Source organism: Microcaecilia unicolor, chromosome 8, assembly GCF_901765095.1.
Source record: "Microcaecilia unicolor chromosome 8, aMicUni1.1, whole genome shotgun sequence".
NCBI classification, from domain to species: Eukaryota; Metazoa; Chordata; class Amphibia; order Gymnophiona; family Siphonopidae; genus Microcaecilia; species Microcaecilia unicolor.
In genome coordinates this window covers 108,667,474-108,683,006 of record NC_044038.1, presented here as the reverse complement: position 1 = coordinate 108,683,006, position 15,533 = coordinate 108,667,474, and positions in this window count along the sequence as shown.

Genomic DNA, 15,533 nt, shown 5'->3' with positions numbered 1-15,533 from the left:
AGACAAAACAAGGGAAGACACAACTCCAAAGGGGAGGCGGGCGGGTTTATGAGAACAATCAGCCTGCTGTCCTCGGAGAATACCTTCTACAGGTATGTAGCATTCGCTTTCTCCGAGGACAAGCAGGCTGCTTGTTCTCACTGATGGGGTATCCCTAGCCCCCAGGCTCACTCAAAACAACAAACATGGTCAATTGGGCCTCGCAACGGCGAGGACATAACTGAGATTGACCTAACAACTTATCCAACTAACTGAGAGTGTAGCCTGGAACAGAATAAACATGGGCCTAGGGGGGTGGAGTTGGATTCTAAACCCCGAACAGATTCTGAAGCACTGACTGCCCGAACCGACTGTCGCGTCGGGTATCCTGCTGCAGGCAGTAATGAGATGTGAATGTGTGAACAGATGACCACGTCGCAACTTTGCAAATCTCTTCAATAGTGGCTGACTTCAAGTGGGCTACCGACACTGCCATGGCTCTAACATTATGAGCCGTGACATGACCCTCAAGAGCCAGCCCAGCCTGGGCGTAAGTGAAGGAAATGCAATCTGCTAGCCAATTGGATATGGTGCGTTTCCCCACAGCCACTCCCCTCCTGTTGGGATCAAAAGAAACAAACAATTGGGCGGACTGTCTGTTGGGCTGTGTCCGCTCCAGATAGAAGGCCAATGCTCTCTTGCAGTCCAATGTGTGCAGCTGATGTTCAGCAGGGCAGGAATGAGGACGGGGAAAGAATGTTGGCAAGACAATTGACTGGTTCAGATGGAACTCCGACACAACCTTTGGCAAGAACTTAGGGTGAGTGCAGAGGACTACTCTGTTATGATGAAATTTGGTGTAAGGGGCCTGGGCTACCAGGGCCTGAAGCTCACTGACTCTACAAGCTGAAGTAACTGCCACCAAGAAAATGACCTTCCAGGTCAAGTACTTCAGATGGCAGGAGTTCAGTGGCTCAAAAGGAGGTTTCATCAGCTGGGTGAGAACGACATTGAGATCCCATGACACTGTAGGAGGTTTGACAGGGGGCTTTGACAAAAGCAAACTTCTCATGAAGCGAGCAACTAAAGGCTGTCCCGAGATCGGCTTACCTTCCAAACGGTAATGGTATGCACTGATTGCACTAAGGTGAACCCTTACAGAGTTGGTCTTGAGACCAGACTCAGACAAGTGCAGAAGGTATTCAAGCAGGGTCTGTGTAGGACAAGAGCGAGGATCTAGGGCCTTGCTGTCACACCAGACGGCAAACCTCCTCCATAGAAAGAAGTAACTCCTCTTAGTGGAATCTTTCCTGGAAGCAAGCAAGATGCGGGAGACACCCTCTGACAGACCCAAAGAGGCAAAGTCTACGCTCTCAACATCCAGGCCGTGAGAGCCAGAGACCGGAGGTTGGGATGCAGAAGCGCCCCTTCGTCCTGTGTGATGAGGGTCGGAAAACACTCCAATCTCCATGGTTCTTCAGAGGACAACTCCAGAAGAAGAGGGAACCAGATCTGACGCGGCCAAAACGGAGCAATCAGAATCATGGTGCCTCGGTCTTGCTTGAGTTTCAACAAAGTCTTCCCCACCAGAGGTATGGGAGGATAAGCATACAGCAGACCCTCCCCCCCCAGTCCAGGAGGAAGGCATCCGATGCCAGTCTGCCGTGGGCCTGGAACAGAACTGAGGGACTTTGTGGTTGGCTCGAGATGCGAAGAGATCTACCAAGGGGGTGCCCCACACCTGGAAGATCTGTCGCACTACACGGGAACTGAGCGACCACTCGTGAGGTTGCATAATCCTGCTCAACCTGTCGGCCAGGCTGTTGTTTACGCCTGCCAGATAAGTGGCTTGGAGCACTATGCCGTGATGGCGAGCCCAGAGCCACATGCTGACGGCTTCCTGACACAGGGGGCGAGATCCGGTGCCCCCCTGCTTGTTGATGTAATACATGGCAACCTGGTTGTCTGTCTGAATTTGGATAATTTGGTGGGACAGCCGATCTCTGAAAGCCTTCAGAGCGTTCCAGACTGCTCGTAACTCCAGGAGATTGATCTGCAGATCGCGTTCCTGGAGGGACCAGCTTCCCTGGGTGTGAAGCCCATCGACATGAGCTCCCCACCCCAGGAGAGACGCATCCGTAGTCAGCACTTTTTGTGGCTGAGGAATTTGGAAAGGACGTCCCAGAGTCAAATTGGACCAAATCGTCCACCAATACAGGGATTTGAGAAAACTCGTGGACAGGTGGATCACGTCTTCTAGATCCTCAGCAGCCTGAAACCACTGGGAAGCTAGGGTCCATTGAGCAGATCGCATGTGAAGACGGGCCATGGGAGTCACATGAACTGTTGAGGCCATGTGGCCCAGCAATCTCAACATCTGCCGAGCTGTGATCTGCTGGGACGCTCGCACCCGCGAGACGAGGGACAACAAGTTGTTGGCTCTCGTCTCTGGGAGATAGGCACGAGCCGTCCGAGAATCCAGCAGAGCTCCTATGAATTCGAGTCTCTGTACTGGGAGAAGATGGGACTTTGGGTAATTTATCACAAACCCCAGTAGCTCCAGGAGGTGAATAGTCATCTGCATGGACTGTAGAGCTCCTGCCTCGGATGTGTTCTTCACCAGCCAATCATCGAGATAGGGGAACACGTGTACTCCCAGCCTGCGAAGCGCCGCTGCTACTACAGCTAAGCACTTCGTGAACACTCTGGGCACAGAGGCGAGCCCAAAGGGTAGCACACAGTACTGGAAGTGACGTGTGCCCAGCTGAAATCGCAGATACTGTCTGTGAGCTGGCAGTATCGGAATGTGCTTGTAGGCGTCCTTCAAGTCCAGAGAGCATTGCCAGTCGTTTTCCTGAATCATGGGAAGAAGGGTGCCCAGGGAAAGCATCCTGAACTTTTCCTTGACCAGATATTTGTTCAGGGCCCTTAGGTCTAGGATGGGACGCATCCCCCCTGTTTTCTTTTCCACAAGGAAGTACCTGGAATAGAATCCCAGCCCTTCTTGCCCGGATGGCACGGGCTCGACCGCATTGGCGCTGAGAAGGGCGGAGAGTTCCTCTGCAAGTACCTGCTTGTGCTGGAAGCTGTAAGACTGAGCTCCCGGTGGGCAATTTGGAGGCATGGAGGCCAAATTGAGGGTGTATCCTTGCCGGACTATTTGAAGAACCCACTGATCGGAGGTTATGAGAGGCCACCTTTGGTGAAAAACCTTTAACCTCCCCCTGACCGGCAGATCGCCCGGCACTGACACGTTGATGTCGGCTATGCTCTGCTGGAGCCAGTCAAAAGCTCGCCCCTTGCTTTTGCTGGGGAGCCAAGGGGCCTTGCTGAGGCGCACGCTGCTCACGAGAGCGAGCGCGCTGGGGCTTAGCCTGGGCCGCAGGCTGTCGAGAAGGAGGATTGTACCTACGCTTACCAGAAGAGTAGGGAACAGTCTTCCTTCCCCCATAAAAACGTCTACCTGTGGAGGTAGAAGCTGAAGGCTGCAGGCGGGAGAACTTGTCGAAAGTGGTATCCCGCTGGTGGAGCTGCTCTACCACCTGTTCGACCTTCTCTCCAAAAATATTGTCCGCACGGCAAGGCGAGTCCGCAATCCGCTGCTGGATCCTATTCTCCAGGTCGGAGGCACGCAGCCATGAGAGTCTGCGCATCACCACACCTTGAGCAGCGGCCCTGGACGCAACATCAAAGGTATCATATACCCCTCTGGCCAGGAATTTTCTGCACGCCTTCAGCTGCCTGACCACCTCCTGAAATGGCTTGGCTTGCTCAGGAGGGAGCTTGTCCACCAAGCCCGCCAACTGCCGCACATTGTTCCGCATGTGTATGCTCGTGTAGAGCTGGTAAGACTGAATTTTGGCCACGAGCATAGAGGAATGGTAGGCCTTCCTCCCAAAGGAGTCTAAGGTTCTAGAGTCCTTGCCCGGGGGCGCCGAAGCATGCTCCCTAGAACTCTTAGCCTTCTTTAGGGCCAAATCCACAACTCCAGAGTCGTGAGGCAACTGAGTGCGTATCAGCTCTGGGTCCCCATGGATCCGGTACTGGGACTCGATCTTCTTGGGAATGTGGGGATTACTTAGAGGCTTGGTCCAGTTTGCCAGCAATGTCTTTTTTAGGACATGATGCATGGGTACTGTGGACGCTTCCTTAGGTGGAGAAGGATAGTCCAGGAGCTCAAACATTTCAGCCCTGGGCTCGTCCTCCACAACCACCGGGAAGGGGATGGCTGTAGACATCTCCCGGATAAAGGCCGCAAAAGACAGACTCTCGGGAGGAGAAAGCTGCCTTTCAGGGGAGGGAGTGGGATCAGAAGGAAGGCCATCAGACTCCTCGTCAGAGAAATACCTGATGCCCTCCTCCTCCTCCCACGAGGCCTCACCATCGGTATCAGACAGAAGTTCATGAACCTGTGTCTGAAGCCATGCCCGGCTCGACTCCGTGGAAACACGGCCACGGTGTGAGCGTCGAAAGGTAGACTCCCTTGCCCGCACCGGCGAAGCTCCCTCCGCCGACGTCGTCGGGGAGCCTTCCTGGGAGGCGACCGCAGTCGGTACCGCAAGCGGCACCGATGTCGGAGACTTCACCCCGGGCAAGGGGCCAGCCCGCGCCTCACTCGACAGTACCGGTGGCGCAAGTACCCCCGGTACCGGAGGGGAAGGGCGCAACAGCTCTCCCAGGATCTCTGGGAGAACGGCCCGGAGACTCTCGTGCAGGGCGGCTGTGGAGAAAGACATGGAAGCCGATGCAGGTGTCGAAGTCAGAGTCTGTTCCAGGCGTGGAGGCTGTTCCAGGCTGTCCAAGGTGGAGTGCATCGACACCTCCTGAACAGAGGGTGAGCGGTCCTCCTGGTGCCGATGCCTACTGGGTGCCGACTCCCTCGGCGACCCAGAGCTCTCGGTACCGACGCGGGAAGGAGACCGCTGTCGATGCTTCTTTGACTTTTTCAAACGAAGCATGTCACCGGAGCTTCCCGGTACCGACGAGGAGGACGTAGAATCCAGCCGTCGCTTCCTCGGGGCCGAGGCCGAAGAAGGTCGGTATCGGGGGGGCTGTACCGCAGGAGCCCTCAGGGTAGGGGGAGACCCACCCGAAGGCTCACCGCCACCAGCAGGGGAATGGACAGCCCTCACCTGCACTCCAGTTGAAGCACCACCGTCCGACGACATCAGCACTAGTGGAGGTCCCGGTACCACCGACGCCGACGCAGCCTTCCGATGTCTCGGCACCGACGATGCAGAGGGTCGATGCCTCGATGCAATCGATACAGTCACAGCCGAGGGCGGAGGTCTTGACGCTGTCGACGTCGATGCACTCGATACTTCCGGTGCCGATGCCGACGAAGAGCCCGAGAACAACACGTTCCACTGGGCCAATCTCGCTACCTGAGTCCTTTTTTGTAAAAGGGCGCAAAGACTAGAGGCCTGCGGGCGGTGCCCAGCCCCCAGACACTGAAGATACGACGCGTGCCTATCAGTGAGCGAGATTACCCGGGCACACTGGGTGCACTTCTTGAAGCCGCTGGGAGACTTCGATGACATGGGCGGAAAAATCAGGCCGGTGAAATCAAAACTCGTAATTGCGGTAAGGCACCAAAAAGAGAGGGAGAAAAAACTCGACCCGAGGCCTCAAAAGGGCCTACCCCGAAAACGAAAGAAAACTTAACGGGGCAAAAAACTGGAAATACGGGAAGGGGAAAAAGACCAAAAGGCCCTTCTCCGAAATCCCTTTTCTTTTTTAGAAGCGAAAGTCAAAAGACGCGCGAGGGTCAACTTAAGGGGCGCGAACGGCGCAAACACGACCGTACCGAGCGCGGACAAAAGAAGACTGATGAACACGAGCCGGTTCGGGCGGGAAGTTTTTCTGTGAGCTTTGAATCTTTGAATGCAGGTGAAGTGAGTTGAAAGAGAAAAGTGTTGGATTTGAGCAGCGAAAGAAAGTTCTAAAACTGGTGTGGTTTTTTTGTGTACTGTTTAAGTATCTGAAAGGGAATTTCTCTGCTAGTGTTTAGTGCTGAAACACTGAATGCAGGTGAAGTGTGCTGAAGGTGAAAGGTGTTGGATTTGAACAAGAGAAAGAAAGAACTAAACTGTTTTTTGTTGTTGTTTGTGTGCTGTTTAAAAGTTTTACAGTTAAGATTGTGGTGGAGAGACCCCGTGCAAGGTTGTATAAGACAGGTTTATGCAAGTGGATTAATCCCAGTTAAGCCACTAGGAAAACTGGTCTCCAAGCTTAAAGTTGGGCTTGCAGTATGTGTGTTCACATGCTGGTGCACTAGAGTGGAAGATTGCTTGATTTTGGAGAGACCAAGTTGCTGTGAGCAGTGTGACTACAAGATCCAATGAAGAGTGCCCTTCCTTAGTTAGGGAACTCAGTACAAGAACAGAGAAACTATTTAAGGTTAAACAATTACTATTTATTTTGTTAGTTAGCAAGCCACAGTTATCCCTGAATCCCAGATAGTGCTGTTCCTGCTGTTAGTCAAGAAGGAAGTTTTTTTTTTTTGTTGATTTCATTTAAAAGGTGAGGCAGTAGGTTCCTGTACTGAAAGAGAAGATCCTGAGCTCCAACATACAAGCAAGGAGAAGAAAGAAGAAGCTCCAAGAAGGGCCAAAGATAAGTCTTCACTCCTATGCAAAAGGACACTGAAAGGTCACAGTTTGCTAAATAGATACTTCTGTTCTGTTTTCACAGAAGAAAATCCTGGAAAAGTAATGGAAGCGATGCTGAAGGAAAGGATAGTGAATTTCCTGGAAGCCAATAAGTTGTAAGATCCGAGACAACATGGATTTACCACAGGGAAATCGTGCCAAAAGAACCTCATTGAGTTCTTTGATTGGGTGACAGGAGAATTGAATCAGGGACGAGCTATGGACGTAATCTACTGTTTAACCTACCCCTCTATAGACCCCCGTGGGATCCTTCCACACGGACGTGTACAGAGGGTCTGGTCTTCGAATATCTTTCTAACCGCCTCCCTGAATTCCAATGACATCCCTTCCCATGGGTATTGGTGCTGGGGAGGCATCAGAAGGCTCAGTTCAAATCTTATTCCCATGACCACAGCTTTCTATCTCTTTGGATCTAAATGAATCTTTGGCTATTTATGTTCAGTGAGAAATCTTACTTGTGTGTGTGTGTGTGTGTTAGTTTGCAAAACAGATAGAAGATAGAGAATAAATTGAAGCAAGGACAGAAACAGTGTAGTTAAAGAAATAGTCTTTTTATTCTTACCAAATCAGACTTTAATCAGATACATTCATCAGACAAATTCTGGATTCAGCTGACCGGAGCTCTGCGTCCTAGATGCGTTGGGGAGATCCTCCGAAATATGCTTGGGTGACCAGTCCTTATATACCATCTGGTCCCCATACAAGTCTATTGAGAGGGACTTTTTCTCTAATCTTGCTCAATTTCTCTGAATCATACCCGGTCAGGTGCCCATCTTTCCGTTTTAGCTATTGCAAGTTATTGTGTAATTTCCATTTCTGTCAACAACTTGTTCTTATGAAGATATCTAAATATGGATATATCAATTTCATAACATCTTGTGATCTGGGTGCCAACTTATTAAAGACAGACTCCGTGTTATGAACCAAACTTCTTATCATTTCTGTCTTTAATTTCTACATCATGTGTGTTACACTCAATTTGGAAGTTGCACCAGGTTTCATTAGAACTCACCAAACAGTCCTGCTCTTGCAGGCTCTCTGCTATAAGGCCATCAGCTGGTTATCATGCCTAATCAGTGCTCTTCAGCTGTTTAAAGCTATGTAGCTTGGCCCACCACTATTACAGTGGATAGGTCTCAAACTAGAACGCATATTAACCTGCAGGAAAAGCAAGTCCTTGCTCAGCCAGTCATAGATTTTTAAACCTAGCTGGTATTTTTACAGCCTGAGTCCTAAAATCTGGCCTTCCACCCTTCCGGTGGGCATCCAGTGAGGGCCTCTTGCTGTAGTATAATTATACATTCCCCACTTGTCACCCCCTCTGAGGAGGGGTGACACAAAGCTCGTCAAGCTTGTCATCATCCATTCCAGAAGGTGGCAAGCTATCAAACTAGAGGGGGAGTTTTGGTCTTACAAATTGCTAGAAGGTATGGTGCAAGACAGGAAACTTCATTCTTAGGTGGTATATTTTTGGGCATATGGAATTCCCTTTATATTACCCCACCCCTTGGGCTTAATCCTGATGTCATCTCTCTTGAGGTTTTATGAATGGGACAAATCCATGAGTTCATCTACAAAATCCCATGAAGTATAGGTATGCGGGTAATAGCAATTTCAGGTGGATCATACTAATAAACACTTTCAGGTCTTTCTATGGCTTCTATTATATCTGTTGCATAGCGCATGGAGAGATAATCTAATGTATCTATCTCAGTGGTCCTCGGAAGGAATAGTGGTTTTGATTAAGCATTGTTATGGTGGCTCAACAAATATATGGTTAGTACTCAGATTGCAGGCTGTTTTAGGTTGTAGGTATTCAGAATCCTTAAACAGGTCGGAATGCCTGGACCTTACTATTACTCATCATTAGCATCCAATCATGAGCACTAAAAAGTGGATAGCAAGTATGAGGTTGCCTCATACAGCAAAAAATGGTCAATCCTAGGAATATTTATATTAACAAAGGTCATGCATGGATTTTGACATATGCATAATGACCTGGAAGTATGGGAAGTATTTTATATATCCGTTACCCCACTTGGAGCTCAGTCAAACCTACAGAAAGACATGCAGCTTAAGTAAGCCTACACCAAAGTTAAACAATTGCATAACTGGTTGATACTAACAGGGTTTACACCTACATTATGATATCATAGCCAGTATTAGGGTTTGATGTTACCCCTGTGTCTGAGCAATATCAACTTCAATTTAAATTACATAAACAGAAATAACGGGGAAACTCTTAGAAAAACATTTAGAACAATAAAGGAAATAATAGGAAAATAAAAATAAAACCTTTTCAATATATAGACAGGATTACTGCTAAACTGAAAATAAAACAAAATATGAATCTATAATGTCCATAAACAGCAACAGTAAATCTCAAATTAAGTATCCGTTCTGAATTCTCTTTCATCGATCATGGTTGAGGCGGTGGAAGCGCTGAAGAATCTGGACGGAGATCTGGAAGATCTAACAGGGCTGGGTTTTCAGGCTGGCCTGCTGAAGGAAGTGGCCGGTCTTAAGATGGTTAGGCTGGTAACATCTGGTTCTGCGGCTGAGTAAACCCGTATATCTTTCACATGGACCCAAGACTTGTGGTCCAGTAGTTTGCAAGGTGTAAAGATTATTGCCACAACCTTGGGGGATCTAACATCATTTGGGCCTGGATAGATCTTGAAGACGTACTTGTGGTGTACATACTTTGATCTTTCCATGTCTTTATTCTAGGCATGCACCATCATAATCAGTCCATCAAGAGTCAGAGGCTGGCAAAGGAATAAGCAAAATAACTGTATGCCTGAATGATACATTGCTATATCTTGGTGGGCATAATCAGTGGGAATTGAATAAGCAAAAATAATATATAGATGTCATGAGACATGAAAGACAATGTAAACATGGAGAAAACAGTGCTAATTAAGTGCAAAAGCAAAAGGGAAACCATAAGGGTTCAATAACGAAAAGCCAATTTACATAAATAGCAATAGTATATATGAAATTATATCTCCTGATTGATAGGGGTCAGAGCTTCAACTTCAACCCTCTTAATACTAGGAATTGGGATTTGCATAATATATCCCCACTTCTGGCTTGCATAATGTGCAAGACAGATTGGTAATTATTACGAAGAGATGATCAAATAACAATGGTAAAGTATATGGAACAAAAGAAAAGAGTACAAAAAACCCACAATAATAATTGATTGTTCGAGTTATTGATGTATGGAGGGTCAGGCAGAAGGCACGGATAATGCGTTGCAATCTATGGCCAGTAGGTATGGAATCTTCACCTGCGATGACTACCATTCACCAAGGGTTGGGCCCTCAGCTGCAGGAGGCCAGCAGGACTTACGAGCTAGATGATTCAGAAAGAAGGGTAGAGGCCAAAGCTTCTTGAAACTCCAGTAAGTGGAGAGCCTGTCTCTTTCGCTCATGGACCAATTGATGCATCTGTTGAAACTCACGCTCAATAATGTCTCGTATCTCACACCGGGTAATGTTGGGGTCTGTGCATCTGTCCTTTAATCTAGCGATTCTTTGCTGCAACATAGCCTTCAGATCAGATACATTATTGGGTAGCTCTTCTTTGCTAGCAGTCGTCTCCTCGGTGAGGGACGTCAACGGGATTCCTGTATCCATCTGGGGAAAGGCAAAACTTAAACAGACCAGTAGTGCAATTTATGTGGTAAATTTATTGAAAGAAGTCATAATGTTAGGAGGCGTCATGAAGAACCATTGCGTAAATACAAGAATTAGAAACGAGCCTATTTCAGACAAGGGGTTAGGAGGCGAGTCGTGGGTATAAATGGGGGCCAGGAAGGAGGCAGGGTAAGAAACAAAGCATCGAGAATGAAAAAATTTAAAAAAAACAAAACAAAAAAAAAATTTTACAAAACCACCCTGAAGGGTGTAAGATAAAAATAGGCTTAAAAAAAAATAAAATAAAATAAAACAAAATATTATACATCTGAATTGCAGCAAGGCATATTCAGATGGCAATGCAAGAAAAAGGTTCCTTGAAAAAGATAAATGGAAGAAAAAATATTCAAAAGTGCAGACACCCTTGATTGACCTTCACATAGAGTTTAAGTAACCCTTTTCAATCAGTCAAAGAAGTAGGAAGAAGCATATCGCTTCAAGACAAAACCACCACGTGGCAAGAGTTAGTTGAAGCAAGGTGTTAGTTAAATACACAAAGCATAAATTCCAGGACCGCTGCATACAAATAGTTTACAAATAGTTTACACCAGTTTTTCTCACAATCACTCGCAGTGAAAGACAGAGAGATAAAAGGAGCAATAGTTGGCATTCAAGGGGTTATTGTGATAACCTGTTTTAAATAGAAAGGAATCAGAAAGTGGAGTGCATAAATTTCCTTATTTATGTCTGAAAGCTTCACCAACTCTCTGTTCAAGAATACTACAAAACCTATGATTAACGCAAAATGTTCCCCCAAATGGCCAGTTCAAGGGAATATTTCTCGCATTTATTCCATATAACGGATAATGGTTATTAAATATTTCTTCTGTCTTAGACAAAGAAATAATGAAAAGCTTTCAGATATCACACACACCATAAAGAGATTTTAAAAATGAAGGCTTTATAATCATGGGAAAAAACTAAAGAAGTGAATGTCACATCAATTTAAACAGCGCAACAGTTAAAGCAGAAAACATGTTAACAATGAGCAATACACAGCTTTTATTTAAAAGGGATCCTGTATAGCGTAAAATGGCATAAATAAGTCAGTGAAGGTATATATATAAAAAAACATAAAATGAACATCCTCTGGGGATCGCTCATCCCTGCAGTTGATAAGAACTCCCCAGGGAAGGTATGCATAAAAGCAAATAAATAACTTGTTGACTTAGTTAGGTCATTTGTATGGTACCATAAATATACACTTGCAATTAAACCTAGAGAAATATAAAATAAAGACATGTCACCTGTAATAGAAACAAAAACATCACACCAACACATATACAGATAAATGGTTTCTGGATACCAAATGAGGAGCTGAGTAGTATGAGTAATAGAGCAACAAAATCAGATCGGGTTCGGATTACGCCCAGTCAGTATGGATGGGTGGGGTGGGCGATTTTTATTCCTGGGCTAGCGTTGAACGGGTAGTAGACACTGCGATGCAGAATGGTCGATGTGATGGCAACGACAGTTCGTGGTCTTGGTGAATCTGTTTTTTTTTTTTTTTTTTTGGATCTATGTGTTCTAGGTACGCGTAGTCGTGAACAGACGGCTGCGTAATAGCCGCATTGCCCGAACTTGAGCTCGGGGCAGATTCCGTGGTGGTTGAGAACACTGAAAGGCATAATGGCCATATTGCTGGCAGCGATAACACTGGACATTGGCATAGCAATCAGGACTAGGGCCAGAATGGTAGTCTCTGGGTCGTATATTAGTGATGGGTGGGCCTTTTTTAGGTTGAGACCGGCGGCCATGATTATCAGGGTAATCATTCCTACAGTCTTGGCGATGTGGGTTATCTAGCGAGGGGAGGTCACTCGGTCGCCTGCGGTCTCTCTGTGGCTGTCGTATCTGCATCCGGGAGACACTTAGCGATGGGGAGTCTGAAGGAGGTTGACGGTATTGACTATGAGGAAAGTGCCGGCATGGACATTCCATGGCGTAATGTCCCAATTGGAAACAACGGTTGCACTGTACTTCAGCTCGGTGGCTGGGAGTAGGCTGAGAGCGATAGTCCCGGCACTGATTGTTAGCACTAGGAGCATTGGAGTTATGTGGAATGAGTGAATCGGCTCTTGCAGGGGGCCGTCTACTAGGCCGCGGATTAAGATTGACCTCACCAGGTATCAATAACGATGTCAGATCGACAGTGTCTGGGATCACGTGATCAGTGATAGTCGATACCCATCTACTGAGAATCTGATAGTGGAGATGACGGGTGGAATCGGGTGTGTATGTATAAATAAAGTCTAATAACCTTTTCAGAATTTTGGTATTAAAGGTGCCCTTACGGGGCCACGAGAGTCCAGGCTGAAACTTATTCCAGGAATGCCATATTTGGCAAAACTTTATAAGATTTATGTGGTCTCCTGGGAAGTGATTTATCACTCTCTCAAGAGGCAGCATAATGAATTGGGTACCAGAACACTGGTATGGTAGAACACCGATATCTGGGTTGTGTCAAATTGTACTGGCAAATCTAGTCTTGATCTTAGTTTTTCCCCAAGATCTACAGACAGATAAACATGGGGAAGGCGGCACAGAGAGTAAGCACTGCACAGCCCTAATACAGGTGCATTGGGAGGAGAACAAAGAATAAAGAGACAGAGATGGGGCATCATAGAACCTTACAGACAAGAAAAGAACAGGAAAAGACAGAGAGGGCAAGTAGGAAAGGTAAGAACTGCAAGAGTCAGAGAGAGACGTGGGAAGGAAAACAGGGAATAGGACGTGGACAAAAACGCAGCCAGAGAAGACAGCGAGAAAGTAGAAAACGCACAACCTCTAGGGATCGTTGAGCCAGAAGCTCGCATAAAGACCGATCTGAAGAATTGAACGCGAAAGAAACAGCCAGCAAACACGAGATCGGAGTCTCCTCGTCCCGTAGTAATGCACCAATCACGCAACAATCACACACTTACACGCATCACGCAAATCAAAAATGGACAGAGTAGAAGAAAGAAAAGGAGAATACTCAGAACAGAAAGGAGGGGAAAGAAAAAAAAGTAGATCTTGGACGCATAGAATCTCCCCTCTTGCGGCCAAGATGAAACATAAAGAAAGAGAAGGGGATAGGAAAGCATGGAACATGGAATAAGACCGGAGCGGACGGGAGTCACCACTGTTTAACCTACCCCTCTATAGACCCCCGTGGGATCCTTCCACACGGAGGTGTACAGAGGGTCTGGTCTTCGAATATCTTTCTAACCGCCTCCCTGAATTCCAATGACATCCCTTCCCATGGGTATTGGTGCTGGGGAGGCATCAGAAGGCTCAGTTCAAATCTTATTCCCATGACCACAGCTTTCTGTCTCTTTGGATCTAAATGAATCTTTGGCTATTTATGTTCAGTGAGAAATCTTACTTGTGTGTGTGTGTGTGTGTGTTAGTTTGCAAAACAGATAGAAGATAGAGAATAAATTGAAGCAAGGACAGAAACAGTGTAGTTAAAGAAATAGTCTTTTTATTCTTACCAAATCAGACTTTAATCAGATACATTCATCAGACAAATTCTGGATTCAGCTGACCGGAGCTCTGTGTCCTAGATGCGTTGGGGAGATCCTCCGAAATATGCTTGGGTGACCAGTCCTTATATACCATCTGGTCCCCATACAAGTCTATTGAGAGGGACTTTTTCTCTAATCTTGCTCAATCTCTCTGAATCATACCCGGTCAGGTGCCCATCTTTCCGTTTTAGCTATTGCAAGTTATTGTGTAATTTCCTTTTCTGTCAACAACTTGTTCTTATGAAGATATCTAAATATGGATATATCAATTTCATAACATCTTGTGATCTGGGTGCCAACTTATTAAAGACAGACTCCGTGTTATGAACCAAACTTCTTATCATTTCTGTCTTTAATTTATACATCATGTGTGTTACACTCAATTTGGAAGTTGCACCAGGTTTCATTAGAACTCACCAAACAGTCCTGCTCTTGCAGGCTCTCTGCTATAAGGCCATCAGCTGGTTATCATGCATAATCAGTGCTCTTCAGCTGTTTAAAGCTATGTAGCTTGGCCCACCACTATTCCAGTGGATAGGTCTCAAACTAGAACGCATATTAACCTGCAGGAAAAGCAAGTCCTTGCTCAGCCAGTCATAGATTTTTAAACCTAGCTGGTATTTTTACAGCCTGAGTCCTAAAATCTGGCCTTCCACCCTTCCGGTGGGCATCCAGTGAGGGCCTCTTGCTGTAGTATAATTATACACTACTTAGATTTCAGCAAAGCTTTTGACACGGTTCCCCACAGGAGGCTCTTAAATAAACTGGATGGGCTGAAGATAGGACCCGAAGTGGTGAACTGGATTAGGAACTGGTTGACGGACAGACGCCAGAGGGTGGTGGTGAATGGAATTCGCTCGGAGGAGCGAAAGGTAAGTAGTGGAGTGCCTCAAGGATCGGTGCTGGGGCCGATTCTGTTCAATATATTTGTGAGTGACATTGCCGAAAGGGTTAGAAGGTTAAGTTTGCCTATTTGCGGATGATACTAAGATCTGTAACAGATTGGACACCCCGGATGGAGTGGAAAACATGAAAAAGGACCTACGGAAGCTAGAAGAATGGTCTAAGGTTTGGCAATTAAAATTCAATGCGAAGAAATGCAAAGTGATGCACTTAGGAAGTAGAAATCCACGGGAGACGTATGTGTTAGGCGGGGAGAGTCTGATAGGTACGGACGGAGAGAGGGATCTTGGGGTGATAGTATCTGAGGATTTGAAGGCGACGAAACAGTGTGACAAGGCGGTGGCCGTAGCTAGAAGGTTCCTAGGCTGTATAAAGAGAGGTGTGACCAGCAGAAGAAAGGGGGTGTTGATGCCCCTGTATAAGTCGTTGGTGAGGCCCCACCTGGAGTATTGTGTTCAGTTTTGGAGGCCGTATCTTGTTAAGGATGTAAAAAGAATTGAAGCGGTGCAAAGAAAAGCTACGAGAATGGTATGGGATTTGCGTTACAAGACGTATGAGGAGAGACTTGCTGAACTAAACATGTATACTGTGGAGGAAAGGAGAAACAGGGGTGATATGATACAGATGTTCAAATATTTGAAAGGTATAAATCCGCAAACTAACCTTTTCCGGAGATGGGAAGGTGGTAGAACGAGAGGACATGAAATGAGATTGAAGGGGGGCAGACTCAAGAAAAATGTCAGGAAGTATTTTTTCACAGAGAGAATAGT